Source organism: Protopterus annectens, chromosome 10.part0 (assembly GCF_019279795.1).
Source record: "Protopterus annectens isolate FY-2018-M chromosome 10.part0, PAN1.0, whole genome shotgun sequence".
Taxonomy (NCBI): domain Eukaryota; kingdom Metazoa; phylum Chordata; order Ceratodontiformes; family Protopteridae; genus Protopterus; species Protopterus annectens.
Genome location: NC_056744.1, coordinates 232,630,561 through 232,646,551, shown reverse-complemented (window position 1 = coordinate 232,646,551; position 15,991 = coordinate 232,630,561).

Sequence of the window (15,991 nt, the reverse complement as noted above, 5' to 3'; positions counted from 1 at the left end):
ATACCAGAGTAAACAGTACCAGTACAGAATACCAATCTTTTATTTCTAGGCACAGTGTTCATATCTGACAGACCTGTGGGAGCAATGTTTGTTGGCACCACCTGAATGTTGTCACCCAAATTACCAGATTCCACATTAGTATTATGCACATACATCTCACTCTGTTACTGTACACACACTGGTAACAGCTTGACAAGATGGGGTTGTAGATGGGACATACTTGGCTTATTACCCTCATAACATTTTGGGGAGTTGGTAGAGTGACATGTTTGTTCTTATAGATGTCTGACAATCATTGTATTTCTTGTTTGCTGCCTAAAATTCTGGGATCATCCCACTGATTTCCCAGGGGGACAGGGTGACAGGCAGCAGATATGGGCCGATTTACTGGACATTCTGGACATATCTGCACAGTTGTGGGGTATGATTCTGCATACAGCCTACTACCATTCCCACGATTCGAACCATGGCTGTGTTAAAAATACAATAGTTCACGTCTCAATTGAGTGTGCTATTTGGATTTTGTTGTCGGTCTTTTCACTATTTTTTGTCTATGTCTCTCTCAGTTGTACTATATGACCTCTTGGGATTACAACAGTCATATACATACATTCCTACACATTTTATTTATGTAGCACAGTGTGGGTAACAGTGCTTAATACAACAGTACTATTAAGTGATTGCAAATCTACATTACCATATGATACCAGAGTAAACACATGTAGTCCAGCAGTTAGACATTTATTGTCAGGCTATTATGCTTTTATTTACATACAATCTATATGAGACTCTTCCTGTCATATTCTCTGGTGTATGCAGTACATGCCTTAAACAATACAGGTTTTATACAGGCAATTAACTTACTACTACTTTTAGATTTATTTCCTACGATAGTACATGCAAGAGTATTACTAACCTGCCTCACGTTGCAACCACTGCAGTGTACAGGCATGGGCTTTTTGGTTCACAGCCTGCTCATCTGCCACTGTGAAAGACATAAGAGGAATATTTAGCCATACCTATCCATAATATATATGAGTAGGCAATTATTAAACAGGTAGTGGACCGATACACACTTCTAGGACATCCCCTGTCCTCCTAGCCTCTTGGATCCACTGATTCAAGAGATCCCCCTTGCTCCACTTCAGGTTGGCATAGTGATGCCTGACCTGCTCAACAGTTCAGGGTATGCCAGTGGCACTGGTGAGGTCACGGGTGAGATGGTCCCAGGCTTCTGCTTTGTATTGGAAACCCTGGTACTGGCCCTGCAGCATTCTCTGGTCATGGTCTTTCAAGGAGTCCTGCCATGACTCTGGACTCCTGGATGCCCCAGCGCTGTGCCTGAAAGTGCACACCCTCTCCCATACCAGACATAGTACCTACAGGAGGAAGCTGCAACCAGTTATGAGATGTATTCCCACCTTTTGGGTTTAAATAGGGCTGGTTTACTGCACTTTGCCGTGATTTGGCAGTTTTGAAAATGCTAAGCTATGGGCAAACCTGCTTATGTAAGGTTGGCATTGTTTAAAGGGGTATACCAATGTGCAGACTGAGTTAGCTGGCCTACACACTGCTTACACCTATTAAGCTGGGCTGTGCAATGCTTAGCATTGCTTAATTTATAATTTGCATTATATTTGCTTTTTGGCATTGTTTATTATTCATTACCTGTTATATATGTGTTTGGTATCCATGATTCATGCGTACGTACACTGTATGGGGTCTTTATGTTTATTAGGGGATTTCAACACTTTATTACAATGACAACTCACATCTGAGCTTACTGCAGTACTCCAGTTCACATATTTATGTTATGTAGTAGGTTATACAACACAAAACTGTATATAGATTCCTTTCACATGTTCAGTTTGATTTTCCTGTAGTAAGGATCTATTTGGTGATACCTCAAGCTTATGTACTGCTGTGATGTGTTAGTGGTTAACTACTGTGACTATAGTGTACAGGGTCCTGGGTTCAAGACCTGCAAAGGCTATTTATTTTGTTTCTGGCCAGAACAGCGGCTGATGCATATAAAGTGACTAAGACACTTTTAAGCAATTGTAAGTGGGTTTGTGCAGGTTTTCATGAAGGTAAGCAATGCTAACCTTTGGTTAAATATGCTTACAGAGAGTTAGCTTCAATATTGCTTAACCTGTGTGCACATTGCTTACCCCCAAGCAAACGGGCTTAAACTTGCTTAGTACTGGTTAAATATGCTTACTCTTGCTTAATAGTGCTTACTCCTGCTTACCACCGCACTAATTTAGATAATCATATCAAATGGTTCTTTGGAAGGTGGTGGATTTGGAAACTGTATTGATTTATCATTCATTACACATTTTACCTTCCATTTTATCCCTGATTCCTGTGTACCTATACTGTATGGGGCACTTGTGATTATCTGTGGACTTACAACATTATGACAATGCCACCTCACATCTGCATTTAATGCAGTACTCCAGTTCACAAATATATATTATTTAGTAGGTTATGTAACAAAATATATTGGTCATAAAGTGATTTGACATGGAAAATGGAATGTAGTGTAGTGGGACTCGAACCAGGAATGGCTGCTCTTAAGGTAAATACTCTGACCACTACACTATTGCTGTACTGCTTCATTTGCATATATCTTGCTTTTTATCCTCTTGTGCCATTTAAGCTGCATTAACCGTAGCTAAGCGATGGGCAAACCCGCGCACCTATGGTTAAATTTAATCTGTTTCATAAAAAAGAACTTCTTTTTATTTCATGTTTTAACTATTGCTCTTATAAACTTGGGGGGATGTTGCTGGGGGTATGCGAACACCTATGAGTGGTCTCGCTCATTTTTATTCCTAAACTGCTATTCTTTATTGCAGGGGGCATGTATATTCTGAGAGCTCTGCTCTCAGACAAATCCCATGCACTTGTATATGCTCACTATCCATTTAGGAGCTCAGGCAGTGTGCCTTCATTGATATTGCATGGCATGTTGCTGTCCTGCTCATAAATGGCTGCTTCCATATACAGGACTAAGAATAGTGAATCCGGGGGCATATTTTACCCTCTAGGTTTCCTTCTTATGTTTCACTTTCCTTTTTTCTCCTATTACTTTTGCTTCTCCTTTTTCTATTTACTTCATTATTTGCTCTAGCCCCTATCACCTGGGATGCTCCTTTATCTTCTAATTCCTTGTTATTGCCTTCTTGACAACTGCCATTATAAGCCCTATTGCTCTCTTGTCCTCCTCCGTTATCTCTGTTTTATATCCTTGTATGAACAGTTTTGTCAGGATTAATTTCTCTGTGGGTGGTAATTGTTTGTGTCTTTCGGCTTTTCCCGGTTAAGGGTCACCACAGCGGAACTCCGGTCCGCTAATGATTGGCAGTTGAATTTTACATACCTGCTTGTCAGGCCTGACGCACAACCTTCAACGAAGGTATTCCCATTCACGCATGTCTCCACGCAGAAGACGCTCTAGCTGAGAATCGAACCGGACAGCGTCTTACTGTGAGGCGACAACGCTACTGCAGCACCACCACCGCGGCGCCTAATCTCCTGTACCTCATTTTTATATCCATCTAACTCTTGGTACTCCCAGAATACAGGAGACTAAGTGCTGTGCCCTGATCTGCACCTATAGTATGCCTTTGCAACTACTGCAAACATTTTGGCTAATATGGCTTTAATATAAAAATACTTATAAAGGCACTTCCTTGTAAATATCCTGATTTTCTGAGATTTAGGAATATATCTAGGGATATTTAATTCATCTTTCCATTCTCCTTTCTCTATCTGCATGTTTGTCTCCTGCACTCAGTTCTTCTTAGGTTTCCTCACTTCTTCCCTATTTATTTATTTAGTTAGTTGGTTAGTTATTTAGTTAGGTGTTTATTCACTATTTGTTTACCAGGTGGGTGAATTGTTGCTTGACAATTTTCAATCATGAGTCAGGCTTATTAGAGCAAGTACAATGACGACAGAGACAGACATAATAGAGCAGTATTTATAATATTTTTGCATGCAGTTTTTAAAGTAGAGGTAGGGAACAAATAGGATGAGTGGCATTTACAATAAAAGAGAAAATAAACAAAAGTAGAAATCATTTTCATATTATCATAAAGGATCACATATTGTTTGTTTGTGTATATGAGGACATTGCTAAGATCTATAATATTTGCAGTGATATTTTGGAGTTTGTTGTTGTGTTTAAGAAATGTTATGTTTGAGGAACCTATATATTCGCCATTCCACCTAAAGCATTTGCACATGGATTCATCTATTATATACTTGCTGGGATATTACTTTGTTATTAAGTGTTTATGAAATGTGAATGTTAGGGTTGGATCAATGAGGAGTCCTAGGTATATTTACTCTGGTATATTAGGAATTTTGTTCCCAGTTATGTCAGCAATGTGTACTGGGAACAATTATTTAGTGGATGACAACACAAAGATATTGTTTTTCTTATGCTTATTAGAAGTCTACTAGTATATGCCCATTTACAAAGCTTAGTGAAGTCTTGTTGGAGGCTGCTTTGGAGTTCCAAATGTTATTATAGGAATACATCATCTACATATGTCACTGAAATGAAATCAGGGAATTCTATAGGAAAATCATTGATAAACACAGAGAACAGTATTGGTCCTAATATTGAACCTTCAGGAAAACCTATGTTTGGGAGGCCAATCAGGGAGTGAGAATTATTGCAGCATACCTGAAGTTTTATTTTAGAGATGACTCTCAAACTTCTTAATAGTGTCACCAACAAAACTCAATTTGGTTAGCCTGTTAATAAGAATTTTGAGTACTCAGGTATTATCGCAACCATATTCCTAACCTGTCATAACTTCTGATGGTTTCCTGAAACACTGTCTGTTAACCTAAGGAAGGGTGTGTAAAGTCTTAACTACTATTCTGTTGGCTTGTTTTTTCATGTAGGGAGAGGAATAATGGCAAAATTCCTCTTCCCCGGTAGCCCCCTTTCTCGACTGATAAACATGAGTGCTGCTTGTAAGTGGTCGTTAATGTTGCAAATGATGAAACTCAGCACAATCTCAACAACTTAAGTGGCCCATGTCCAAGCCGTTTAAAGACATTACATGCCGACAGCATCATCTGCGATTGTTAAAACTGGTATTTCTGTGAGTTATTCAGCATTAATAGTACCTGCTGTTATTAGTGTAAATGGCTGTTGGGAGTAAACAAGTTCAAAGTAACTGTACTATCTGTGTGAAGTGGGAGAATGTTTAACACCAGTGCACTTCACAGAGAAAATGAAGAACGACACTCAGGACTACAAAATTTACCATTATTTCTCCTCCTGCCTCATACCCAGTGTGACACAGTAATACCTATTTTTTTACACCTCCCTTTTATGGTTAAGAAACGTATTCCCGCACAAACAGAAGGAATTATGCCACTTTGCAAATGTGGTTGCGCTAATACGTAAGTACCGAATTTTGTGGTTCAAAGTTTCAAAGGCTCTGGACATATCTATAAATAAGACTGTGGAGATCTTGCCTTTATATATATTACCATAAGTGACATGTTTGGCTATTATGAGTGTGGTGAAGGGACTAAATGAGTCATAAAATCCAAGTTGAGCATACAAAAGTAGTCCATAACCATTTAAGTGTTTTAGTATTTGGTTATATAAAAGCTTTTTTAAATATTTTTGTTATATGACAAAGTTTGAAATGGGTCTGCTGTCATGTAGTTCAGTAGGTGTATGAACTTTGGGCAGAGGAATGATGAAGTCATGCTTGAAGTTATTATGGGCAGATTCTGATATTAAAGAAAGGTTGAAGATATGGGGTAAGGACTTAGCTGTCATGTTTGCTGCTAGTCTAAGGAAGGTCAGGTGCTGTTTAGAGAAGTTAGATCTGGAATTACGTCCCCAGAAATATTGCATACCCTGATTTTGGCATTCCATCGCATATCATTTCTTATTTGCCATTCTTAAGGTCACAAAGAGCATATATGTCCTGCATCTCTCTCTTGACATATCTAACACTTGACACCAGAATACCATACCTGTTTTACTTTTCAGTGTAGTGCAGGGTAAATTTCACACTTGCATACGGTCCACACTACACCCACTTCAGCTTTAGTGGTGAATGTTTACAGCCATTGTCGCTCTAATGGACACATGACAAGATGTATACATCAGTGGGATAAACATGTCAATCATGGTGTGCGTCTGTGTGTGTGTGTGTGTGTGTGTGTGTGTGTGTGTGTGTGTGTGTGTGTGTGTGTGTGTTGGAATTATTGTCCTTGCTTGACCAATATGTATGTGCACTAATAACCTCCCTCATTTATTTATTTTTTTTATTTATTTTACATTTGTTGACCGGGCTAGTCTAGCTGGATATATGTCCATTTTGAGTAGAGGCCCGGGGAGAAAAGCTCCACACAATACAAATCAAATTCACATTTACAGAAGTACATATTTAGAATGCAAATACATTATATTGTAAAGATAAGAGAAGTAAATAAGAGGTTGCAGATTTATAAAGTACATAAAGAAGGTTACATATATTTGAAAAAACTTAGTATAGTTAATAAGAAGTTATATTTAATTGTTGCTAAAGAATACTAGTTAAGAAAAGAGAAGAAAAACAATAGTGTATATGTAGATAAGAAAGGAAGATAAAGGAAAATGAAATGGAGTAGCAGTTAGGTAATAAATCTAGAAATAATATGTGTTACTTTTTAACAAATCCAGTAATAGCTAGGACTATGAGGGAGAGGAAGCATAGTAGCATTTAATATGAAATAGTTTAAGAGAATAGAAGCATAATAAGTTGTAAAGATGAAATATTTTCAGAGATGAGAAGGTAGGTTGATTAAGGTAATAATGGATACGTTGGTCAGTCAGGTTTAGAACGGGGCACATCCAATGTGTTTTCAGGAAGAGCTTAAGTTTATTTTTAAACAGAGTAGTAGAGGGAAGTGCGGTAAGTTCCGAGGGATGTAGGTTCCAGGTTTTTCCAATAGAATTAGAAAACAGAGAGTCTCTGTAAGCTTTACAGAATTTAGCATGACTGCCTTTAAATATCTAGCATAACAAATTGCACTGTCAATGTACAAAGTGCAGTTGCCATAGTGTGGTAGAAGATCACATTAAGATGAATTTAACTCCAGTATACCTGTCCTTTCTCTACCTATGACCATTTCCATACTGTTTTACATCCACAGCAGCAGCAACAGGCATGCTGTCATTAGCCAAAGTCTTCCATAACACTGCTGAATATCTTTATTGCAATGTTCACCTTTTATTCCTCCCAGCCCTCTATATTCATAGTCATACCTTCACTTACATATAGGAGTCATTGTGTTCTCTACCAAGTCCTGCCATTGGTAATTATAAACCAGAGTGTGCCCACTCATGACTACCCTCCCCCATATATTTGGATAAGTGACTGCCATGACATCATGTTGAATTCCCTGTATCAGTTGCTCCCCCCCAACATGCACACACACACATTCAGTTGAATATATAACTGTTATGCCCTTTGCTGTGTTACATCTCCCATATCTGGATGCTGCTTCTCTTCTCATTGCTGATACCCACAGTTTGGGTTCAGGACAGTACAGAGGTACATTCTCAGACATCCAGTCTTCCTTCAGTAAAATTACATCAAAGAGTAATCTCTTTTCCATGAAATCCCGATTCCTGACTTGCTCATCTTAATGTGATCTTCTACCACACTATGGCAACTGCACTTTGTACATGCTATAATGGGTCTCACTGCATGACATGTATGTTAATAAGGGAATTTAGCATGACTGCCTTTAAATATCTAGCATAACAAATTGCACTGTCAAACTCAGGTAGTGCTAGCCTGTTCATCCTATTTGCCACTGTGCTAGTGAGACTAGTGCATATTGTGTTCATGCATGGAGCACGTTAAGCTTGTATCCCCGTGATTCTACTCTGTGGACACTTTCAGTAGCATACAATGGCTGTCATATGATTCAAATCATATTATGTGCTGGCATATGGCTGTGCACATGAGGCTACTATTTTGTTCTTGAAGTGGATCTTTTGAATGGTCATGGCCTCCTCCAGTACTGGATTTAGTAGGGGTCCTGCCTGTTGTGAGAGAAAAGTCTACGATTTTTATGTATTTCATCCATAATGGACTTTGAGAAGTGCCTGCTTGGCCTTTATGATGGCCCATTATAAAATGTGGATGCCTGGCATCAGCTTACTATAATGGGTAGTGAGGCCACTGGCATAGCCCATTCTGGTGAGCAGTGCAGGCAGAGATATAGTGATCTGCTTTTCCAACAGGAGGCAGGAGCTGCAGAGAGTGTATCAACTATGTACTATAAGTCCTTTATATTTAGAACTGTATGTATTTCTCTTGTTTTTATGTGTTTATTTCTTCTCATTTTCTTAGGCTCAGCTGTGTACTAATATCTTGCTACTTTATTTTTTGTGGCAGAATTATGTAAACTGGACTGAAAAACCTGCATCTAGAGATCTGAGTGACTCTACTGAAAGTGGGCTATGTATACTCTGTGCATTACTACAACACTTTGCCATTCTCTTCGTAACTTGCATGTGTAATCATGGGTTCTTGTTTTTGTCCTTCTTTTTTTGGCTCATCTACAAGATCACCTGTAATGGAGTAAGAGGAGCATTGGTGGACACCTTTGTGTGTGCCAGCTGATGCACCCCGACTAGTTGCTGGGTCTGCTATTTATCAGGAAGTTGAGTTCACCTGGCTTAAGGCGATCTAGAAGTCTTACTTGGGAGGGTGAAGGGACCACTCCTATGAATAGCCCGATTGATCCCCGTTGGTCATGCGACATCAGGTACAGAGACAAGTTGTATGCAAGATGTGTAAATAGTTGGAAAATCTGCCAAGACATCACAGAGCACTTCTTAGAATTGCTAATAAACTTGTATGGCTGGCCAGCCTTGACCACTGGGTCAACAGATGTAGACTCTTTCCTTTATGTAATCCACAGAGGAGACTAACATCTGGGTGGGCTAAGCATGTCTCCTGTACCATACCTATCCTATCCAGCTGTGCCCTGCCTTTAACATTCATCAGTTGTCCACCCCTGCATATGTATCTCTGTACTGCTGTCCTTTCCTTATATATATATATATATATATATATATATCCGTACCACCCATGTTTACGTCTAACTTTAATGTTTTTGTTCATCAGTGCTACCTTCCCTAGTCCCTCTAGCCATCCCAAACATATTCCACACTACTGCCTATATTTCCTACACACACACACACACACACACACACACACACACACACACACACACACACACACACACACACACACACACACACACACACACACACACACACACACACACACACACACACACGCACACAAGCACATACAAACAAACACACACACACACACACACACACACACACTTTAACACATTATGTCATTATGTATAAAGGGCACCTTTCCAGAAAAATATGTCCTTCACCCTGACTATCTTTTATTAGGATATTCTTGTGTATTTATTCCCCCTTTTCTAGCTCCCCTTTCTTCCCATTTTATATGCTAAACTGTATTGGCACTTTGTGCTCTCTGTGGTCTTCACTGTACTCTCTTTCCCAGTTACAGCAATAAAGTCCTTCACTGTACGTCTGAGCATACCTAGACTCATAAAATGACTTTTTATTTTATTTTATTTTTTTTTTGGCATTGATCACAAGAAGTATAATATCAGAAACCCTTGGTTGCAATTACCTAGTGTGACTATATATATGTATACACACACACACACACAAACACACACACACACACACACACACACACACACATATATATATATATATATATATATATATATATATATATATATATATATATATATATATATATATACATACATATATATATAGTCTGTGTATAGCCTAAGTCCAATGGAAAAACAGTGTCTTTCAGGCATTTGGCAAATGAAGATGGAAGGAATGAAATTGTGTTCCCTTATTTACAACAAGTAACTCCTTAAGAGTTTAGAGGATGTTTCAAAGTACAACTTAATATGCTTTCTGGTATCTGTAATATCAGAAGTCTTGTTTTATATTTCAGCATTCATTTTTTTATTTTCCTTACAGAAGTTTGAAAGGGAGTGAAATATTTCACCAACTCACACCTAGCTGGTTAGAGTTAACTTACCATAGAAAGTCAGATATGTACGTAGTTGCATTAGGCAGTGATGATTCAGAATTAAGTAAGCATAACATCAGGAAAGTAAATACTACAGAAGGCACAATTAGGACTATTATTCTGTATAATACATATCCAATGCACCTTAATAATTAAGACATTAAAAGAATGGGGTTTCACTGATCTTTGTGACTGGATGAAAAGTGATGAATAAAGGTGGTCTCAGGACAATGCATAAAGCATTCCTTTGGAAGAATATTTGAGTGGCTTAAGTAATACTGTTGGTCGATATGCTAAAACATATCATATATGCATACAGTATATGTATGTATTAAGTTAGAGATGTGGAAAATGCAAACAGATTCCCTAAAACATCTGTTTTTCATATTCAATTTGCTTTGCTTTCCAATGGAATGGCTGAATTGTTTTTACGTATTTTCATAGAACTATGAATTTGTCAATGTGTTTTTATGGCCTGCATATTTTTTTAATTTATTTGTTTATTTTTTTGCCATGATTCAAGTGCAGTCAGCTTGATGAATTGCCCCTATGATAAAATTTCTATATGACCGATGATCAGATGTTCACTTGAGAGATGCCCTTCTAAGAGAAGTTATTTTATTTATCTACTCTCCACAATTATATGGAATGAGGAAACAATGTTTTAGGCTGTTATAAAGCACTGATTCATGGAAATGTAGAGGTTCTGGTATAGATAAACATTTAGAATCATTCCATTCTTACAAAGTGTAGTAAATAAAGATATACCTGGAACCATGAACAGTGAATGTTATGTTTAATTGGTTATCCACCAAGTTGCTAAAATCAGTTTGGTCAAAGTGCATGCAGATGCTAAAAGCTCAGGGTTCAAACACAGGGGAACTGCATGGATGAGTATATATAGCATTTGAAAGTCACATGATAGAAGAAATTATATGATTAAAAAAGTCCATGTTCAAAAGAATCCAGTTAAATACATATAGATTATATATCGTAAATCAGTAAGTCAAATAACTAAAATATACATATACAAAAATATTATATATATTTGTACAATAAAATGTACAAAGAATTGTATATATGTATGATAAAATTTATAAAATTTATAAAAAGCACAGCAGGTAGATGAATTTCATTGGACTTGGTTATGTAGATGTTTAAAGTACATTTTAATGGTTACCATTTCATTATGTCCTGGTGATAAGTGTGCTATAAATCTAAAAATCCATTTCAAATCTTCACGGAAAGAGAGGATTGGCCAGCATATATCTAATATCAACAGTAAAGTTTTGACTAACGCACTTTATAAATATGCTACAGAAACTGATGCAACATATACCTTTAAGTTTACTATACTAAAAGTCATACCACAATCATTAAGAGGAGGAGACATTAAATTTTTAACTGAGTGGAAGAATTGAAATGGATTTTTAGATTTAATAGACAGATATCACCAAGACTTAATGAAATGGTAACAATTAAACTGCACCTTAAACATTTACAAAACCGGGTCCAATGATATTCATCGACTTGCTGTGCATTTTATAAATTTTAATGATATTCAGCTACTTGCTGTGCATTTTATACATTTTACTAATTTTATCATACACACACACACACACATATATATATATATATATATATATATATAATGTTTTGTACATTTTATTATACAAATCTATATATAATGTATTTTATATTTTTTAAGTATTTTATTTACTGATTTACAATATATAATCTCTATGGGCCGGATTCACAAAACCTCCATGTAAGACTTAATATGTTTTACTCGGAGGCTACAGTTGAACGGTATGATGTTAGCATGCCATGAATATTCATAAGGGCATGCTGACTCATCCGTAACTCTTACACAGACTGAGTAGGCAAGCAGGGGGCGTGTCCGACTGCCGAGCAGTCTAAAAGTGCACGCCCCTGCAAGGTTTTAAAAAGCATAATGTCAACAGACAAGAGTGAGTCCGCTCAAATGTACTTGCACCCAACACCACACTCCCTGACACTGTAAACCCCCATCAGAGTTATAAAATGGAAAAAAATATTTTTTTTTAAAATCCACGATATAGCTGCCCGTATTTGCGTTTGTTTGCGCGGGTGTGCCCATTGCTTAACCACAGTTAGCAATTGTGACATTGAAGAGAATATAAGAACTACTTATGCAGATTAATCCAAACAGCAATAGCGTAATGGTAGAGCGTATACACAAAAAGAAGGCATTCACAGTTCGAGCCCCACCACTCCCCTTCTTATTTATGTTTTAAATCAGTATTTGAAATAATACCAGACAAATATGATTAAAATTTTATTAAAAGCAGTGACATGGCCAATGTATCAGCGAACAAAATATATATTTTTAAAAGACCCAGATATATAATAGCCTGCCGTTAAGCAACGTTTTACACAGCTAAACACAGGTGCCCATAGTTTAATAGCACTATACCCATCCAAATGGAGGTGCCCATAGTTTAATAGTGCTTTATCCAGCTAAACAGAGTTGCCCATAGTTTAATAGTGCTTCACCCAGCTAAACAGAGTTGCTGATAGTAATAGCGCTTTACCCAGTGCAATAGAGTTGCCCAACATTTAAAACCGCTTTACCCAGCGCAATGTGTTTGCACGGACGTGCGCGCCGCGCCAACCAGGGCACCATAGGGCACAGGGGAGCAATGTAGAGCTAAGTCGCTTAAACGCAGCCACACCCCCTAGCCTGTCTAGACAGTATTAAAATAAAAGAATGACAAGGTTTGAACCCAGGACCCTTTGCATCATAATCAAAGTACAGAATCACTAAGCCATGACAACATAGAAGAAGCAGCCACTATTAACATACATAAACTTAGGAATGGTAGTTTAACCATTATTAAGCAGGTCTGCAGTCAGCCGAGAATTTTACAAAATGGCCAATCACAAAAAAGTGTGGGAAATGCGGCATATTTAAACCCCACAGGTAGAAATACACGCCATAACTGATTGTAGCTCACATCTGCGGTCAGAATGTCTGGTGTTGGAGAGGGAGTGCACTTCCGAGCACAGAGATGGGGCACCGAGGAGTCCAAATACATGGTTTGGCTCCTAGTCCACCATCACGAGGCAAGACTCCTGCAGGGCCAGTTCCAAGGGATGGAGTACAAGGCAAAGGCTTGGAACCGGTTAGCTCGTGACCTCACCAGTGCCACAGGTGTTCCCCGAACTGGTGAGCAGGTCCGTCACCACCATGCGGACCTGAAGAGATGAAAGGAGGACCGCCTGAACCAGTGGATACAGGAGGCCCATGGGATGCGGGATGCCCCACAACTGAGTATGTAGCCATGGAATGCAGTATGTAAGGATTTAAAATGGAGTATGTATAATGGATAGGAATGTCTCAATATCCCTTCATTTACTTTACAGCTGCAGGTGACCGTGTTACGAATCAGCAAGCCTATGAAGATAGGCTGCTAAGGCTGAGCCACCAGGCAAGTTAGTGATTATTCTGCATGTATTGTTATATAAAATATGGCAGAGAGCATGAAAGAAAGTGTTGTAGTCCAATAATACAGCCATAAAATGGACTGAATAAGTCCTCTGCATGTACTGTCAGATAAAAACGTTAGAGAGGCAGAAAAAGAGTGTAGTTACCCATTAAGAAAGGTAGCAAATGTCTGGAATAATATCTCTGCAGGCACTGTCATATAAAATAATATGTGAGTGAGCCTGAAAAAAGAGTGTGCTAACCTATTAATAAAGGTATAATATGTCGTGAACATGTCTGCCATATATACACCATTAAAACAAATAAAGGAGTGAGCCTGTGGAAAAGTGTGTAATGTCATTAATAAACGTCTAAAACCCAGAGTGTGTCTGTTTCACTTCGTATGAAATGTTGTTGTACCCTTGCATTATACAAATAGTAATGTGTTAGAAAGTGCTGGCAACCCAGAGTTCAGCAGTCCCATCTAAAGTGGGTGATGGAAGTGCTAGTAGCTGTGAAGTAAATATACAGTCCTCAACAGTCAGTTACTGGCTGGCATGCATAAGTAAATCTGGCACATGAGTAGCATGCGAATATGTTCCCCAGAAATGTAAGTGTGCTTCAATAAATGCAGGGTTCTGTACAATTAGAAGTAAAAATGTCATGTGAAAACATCCAGATATGTAGATAAAGAAATATAAATGCAACCATGAAATATGTAGCAGTAACATCTGCATCCTGGACAGTTAGTATGTGAGATATAGGTCAAGTATAGATTGAACTAGCCAAACCCATTACACAACCTAATGCATGGTGGCAAGTGTAATAATATATGTAGGGAATATACACCTGCAGTCACTAGGAATGTAGTGTAGATTAAAAGTGTTTATAAGATGTTAATGGAGGTTTTTTTCTACACCCTACTGTTTGTGCATAAACCATGCAATTCCGCACCTCAGTGGGTATGTGTAATCTTAAATATTTGGCGGGATATATGTCCTATTGTTCCATAAATATTTGCACTCATGTTGATGCATGTGCCCTGTTCAAACACCATGTTCATGGTGGCCTGTTGCTACCAATCATCCATGCATGCAGTTGGAATAACCACTGTTGTTCAATATATGCATGTGTTATGTTTGCTGTTCAACTGTTGGAACTGTGGTGTGTTGGGTTAATGGGAATATTACTGCATGCTGTTACAACTAATCTGGAATGCTGTTGCTTATGTTGTAATGAAACACACCAAATCACAGAACGTATGGGAAGGCCAGTCCCAGCGGACCCACCTGTCCCTCCTCAGTTGGCGAGTGCACATGGCACCAGTGGCACTGGTGCCCAGCCCGGACTCCCCTCCTCCGTTGGTCCTGTGCCACCTTCGGATGGAAGTGCTGCAGGGGATGCGGCTCATCCCCCCATGCAAGCGTGGGCGGAGAAGGGTCACCCGTCACCCTTTGAAGGGTCCGAGCTGTGATGTGTAGGGAGATCCAGCATTCAGTCGCTGATCCCCTATGCCAGCTTGAGGCGAGAGTGGCTCGTCTCATGGGTGAGCCTACCCATCCTACTCAGCCCCCAGCACAGCCACCCCCGGGGCTGTGAAGGTGCAGTGGTGACTGCCCATGGGTGGGAATCTCAGTTCCACTGTTACCATCTGTGGACTCATGGGCTTGCGATTTCCAAACAACCTTCCCCGTCAATTGTGTTCACCCACCCCATGTGTCAATATCTGCCCCTGTATGCATCTTGTTTGTCTTGTCTGTTTACCTCCCCAACCTACCTCCCCAAATATACCTATTTCCCCTACCTCACTTACCACTCTCACCTGAAATAAAAAAAAAGAAAAGAAAAGAAAAGGGCAAACTGTATCCGAAAAAAAATTACGCCCCATACATAGCTTCCCATTTTGCACACATGTCCATAGGACATGTACACCGATAATTCTAATTGGCAGTGCAACAAACTATGTTGTCCTCACCCCTCACTCAGGGATGGAAGATCTCAAAACTCACTCCAAATTTTTAATGTATGCACAGCTGTTGTTGTTAAAGAAATGGGCAGCTATGGGCCTTCCCTACACCTTTCCTGCACATCCCGAGCTTGTTTTCCTACTGTCTGTCCCTCTCTGTGCCCCCTTTTTTCACCACTTTCCTATCTCATAGTTTCATAGTTTCATAGTATAGTACTAGGCTATCTGCCCTGGGGCATTTGTAAGCCTAGCCATAGTGATGTGGCTTTTGCCACCCCATGAAATGGTACAAAAAATGTACAGAATAAATTTAGAATACTGTGCCTCTGTCTAGCAGTGACACAATGAAGGTCCCCTTATATAATAGAATTAGTTTACTGTGCCCCTGTCTAGCAGTGACACAGATGTGACCCC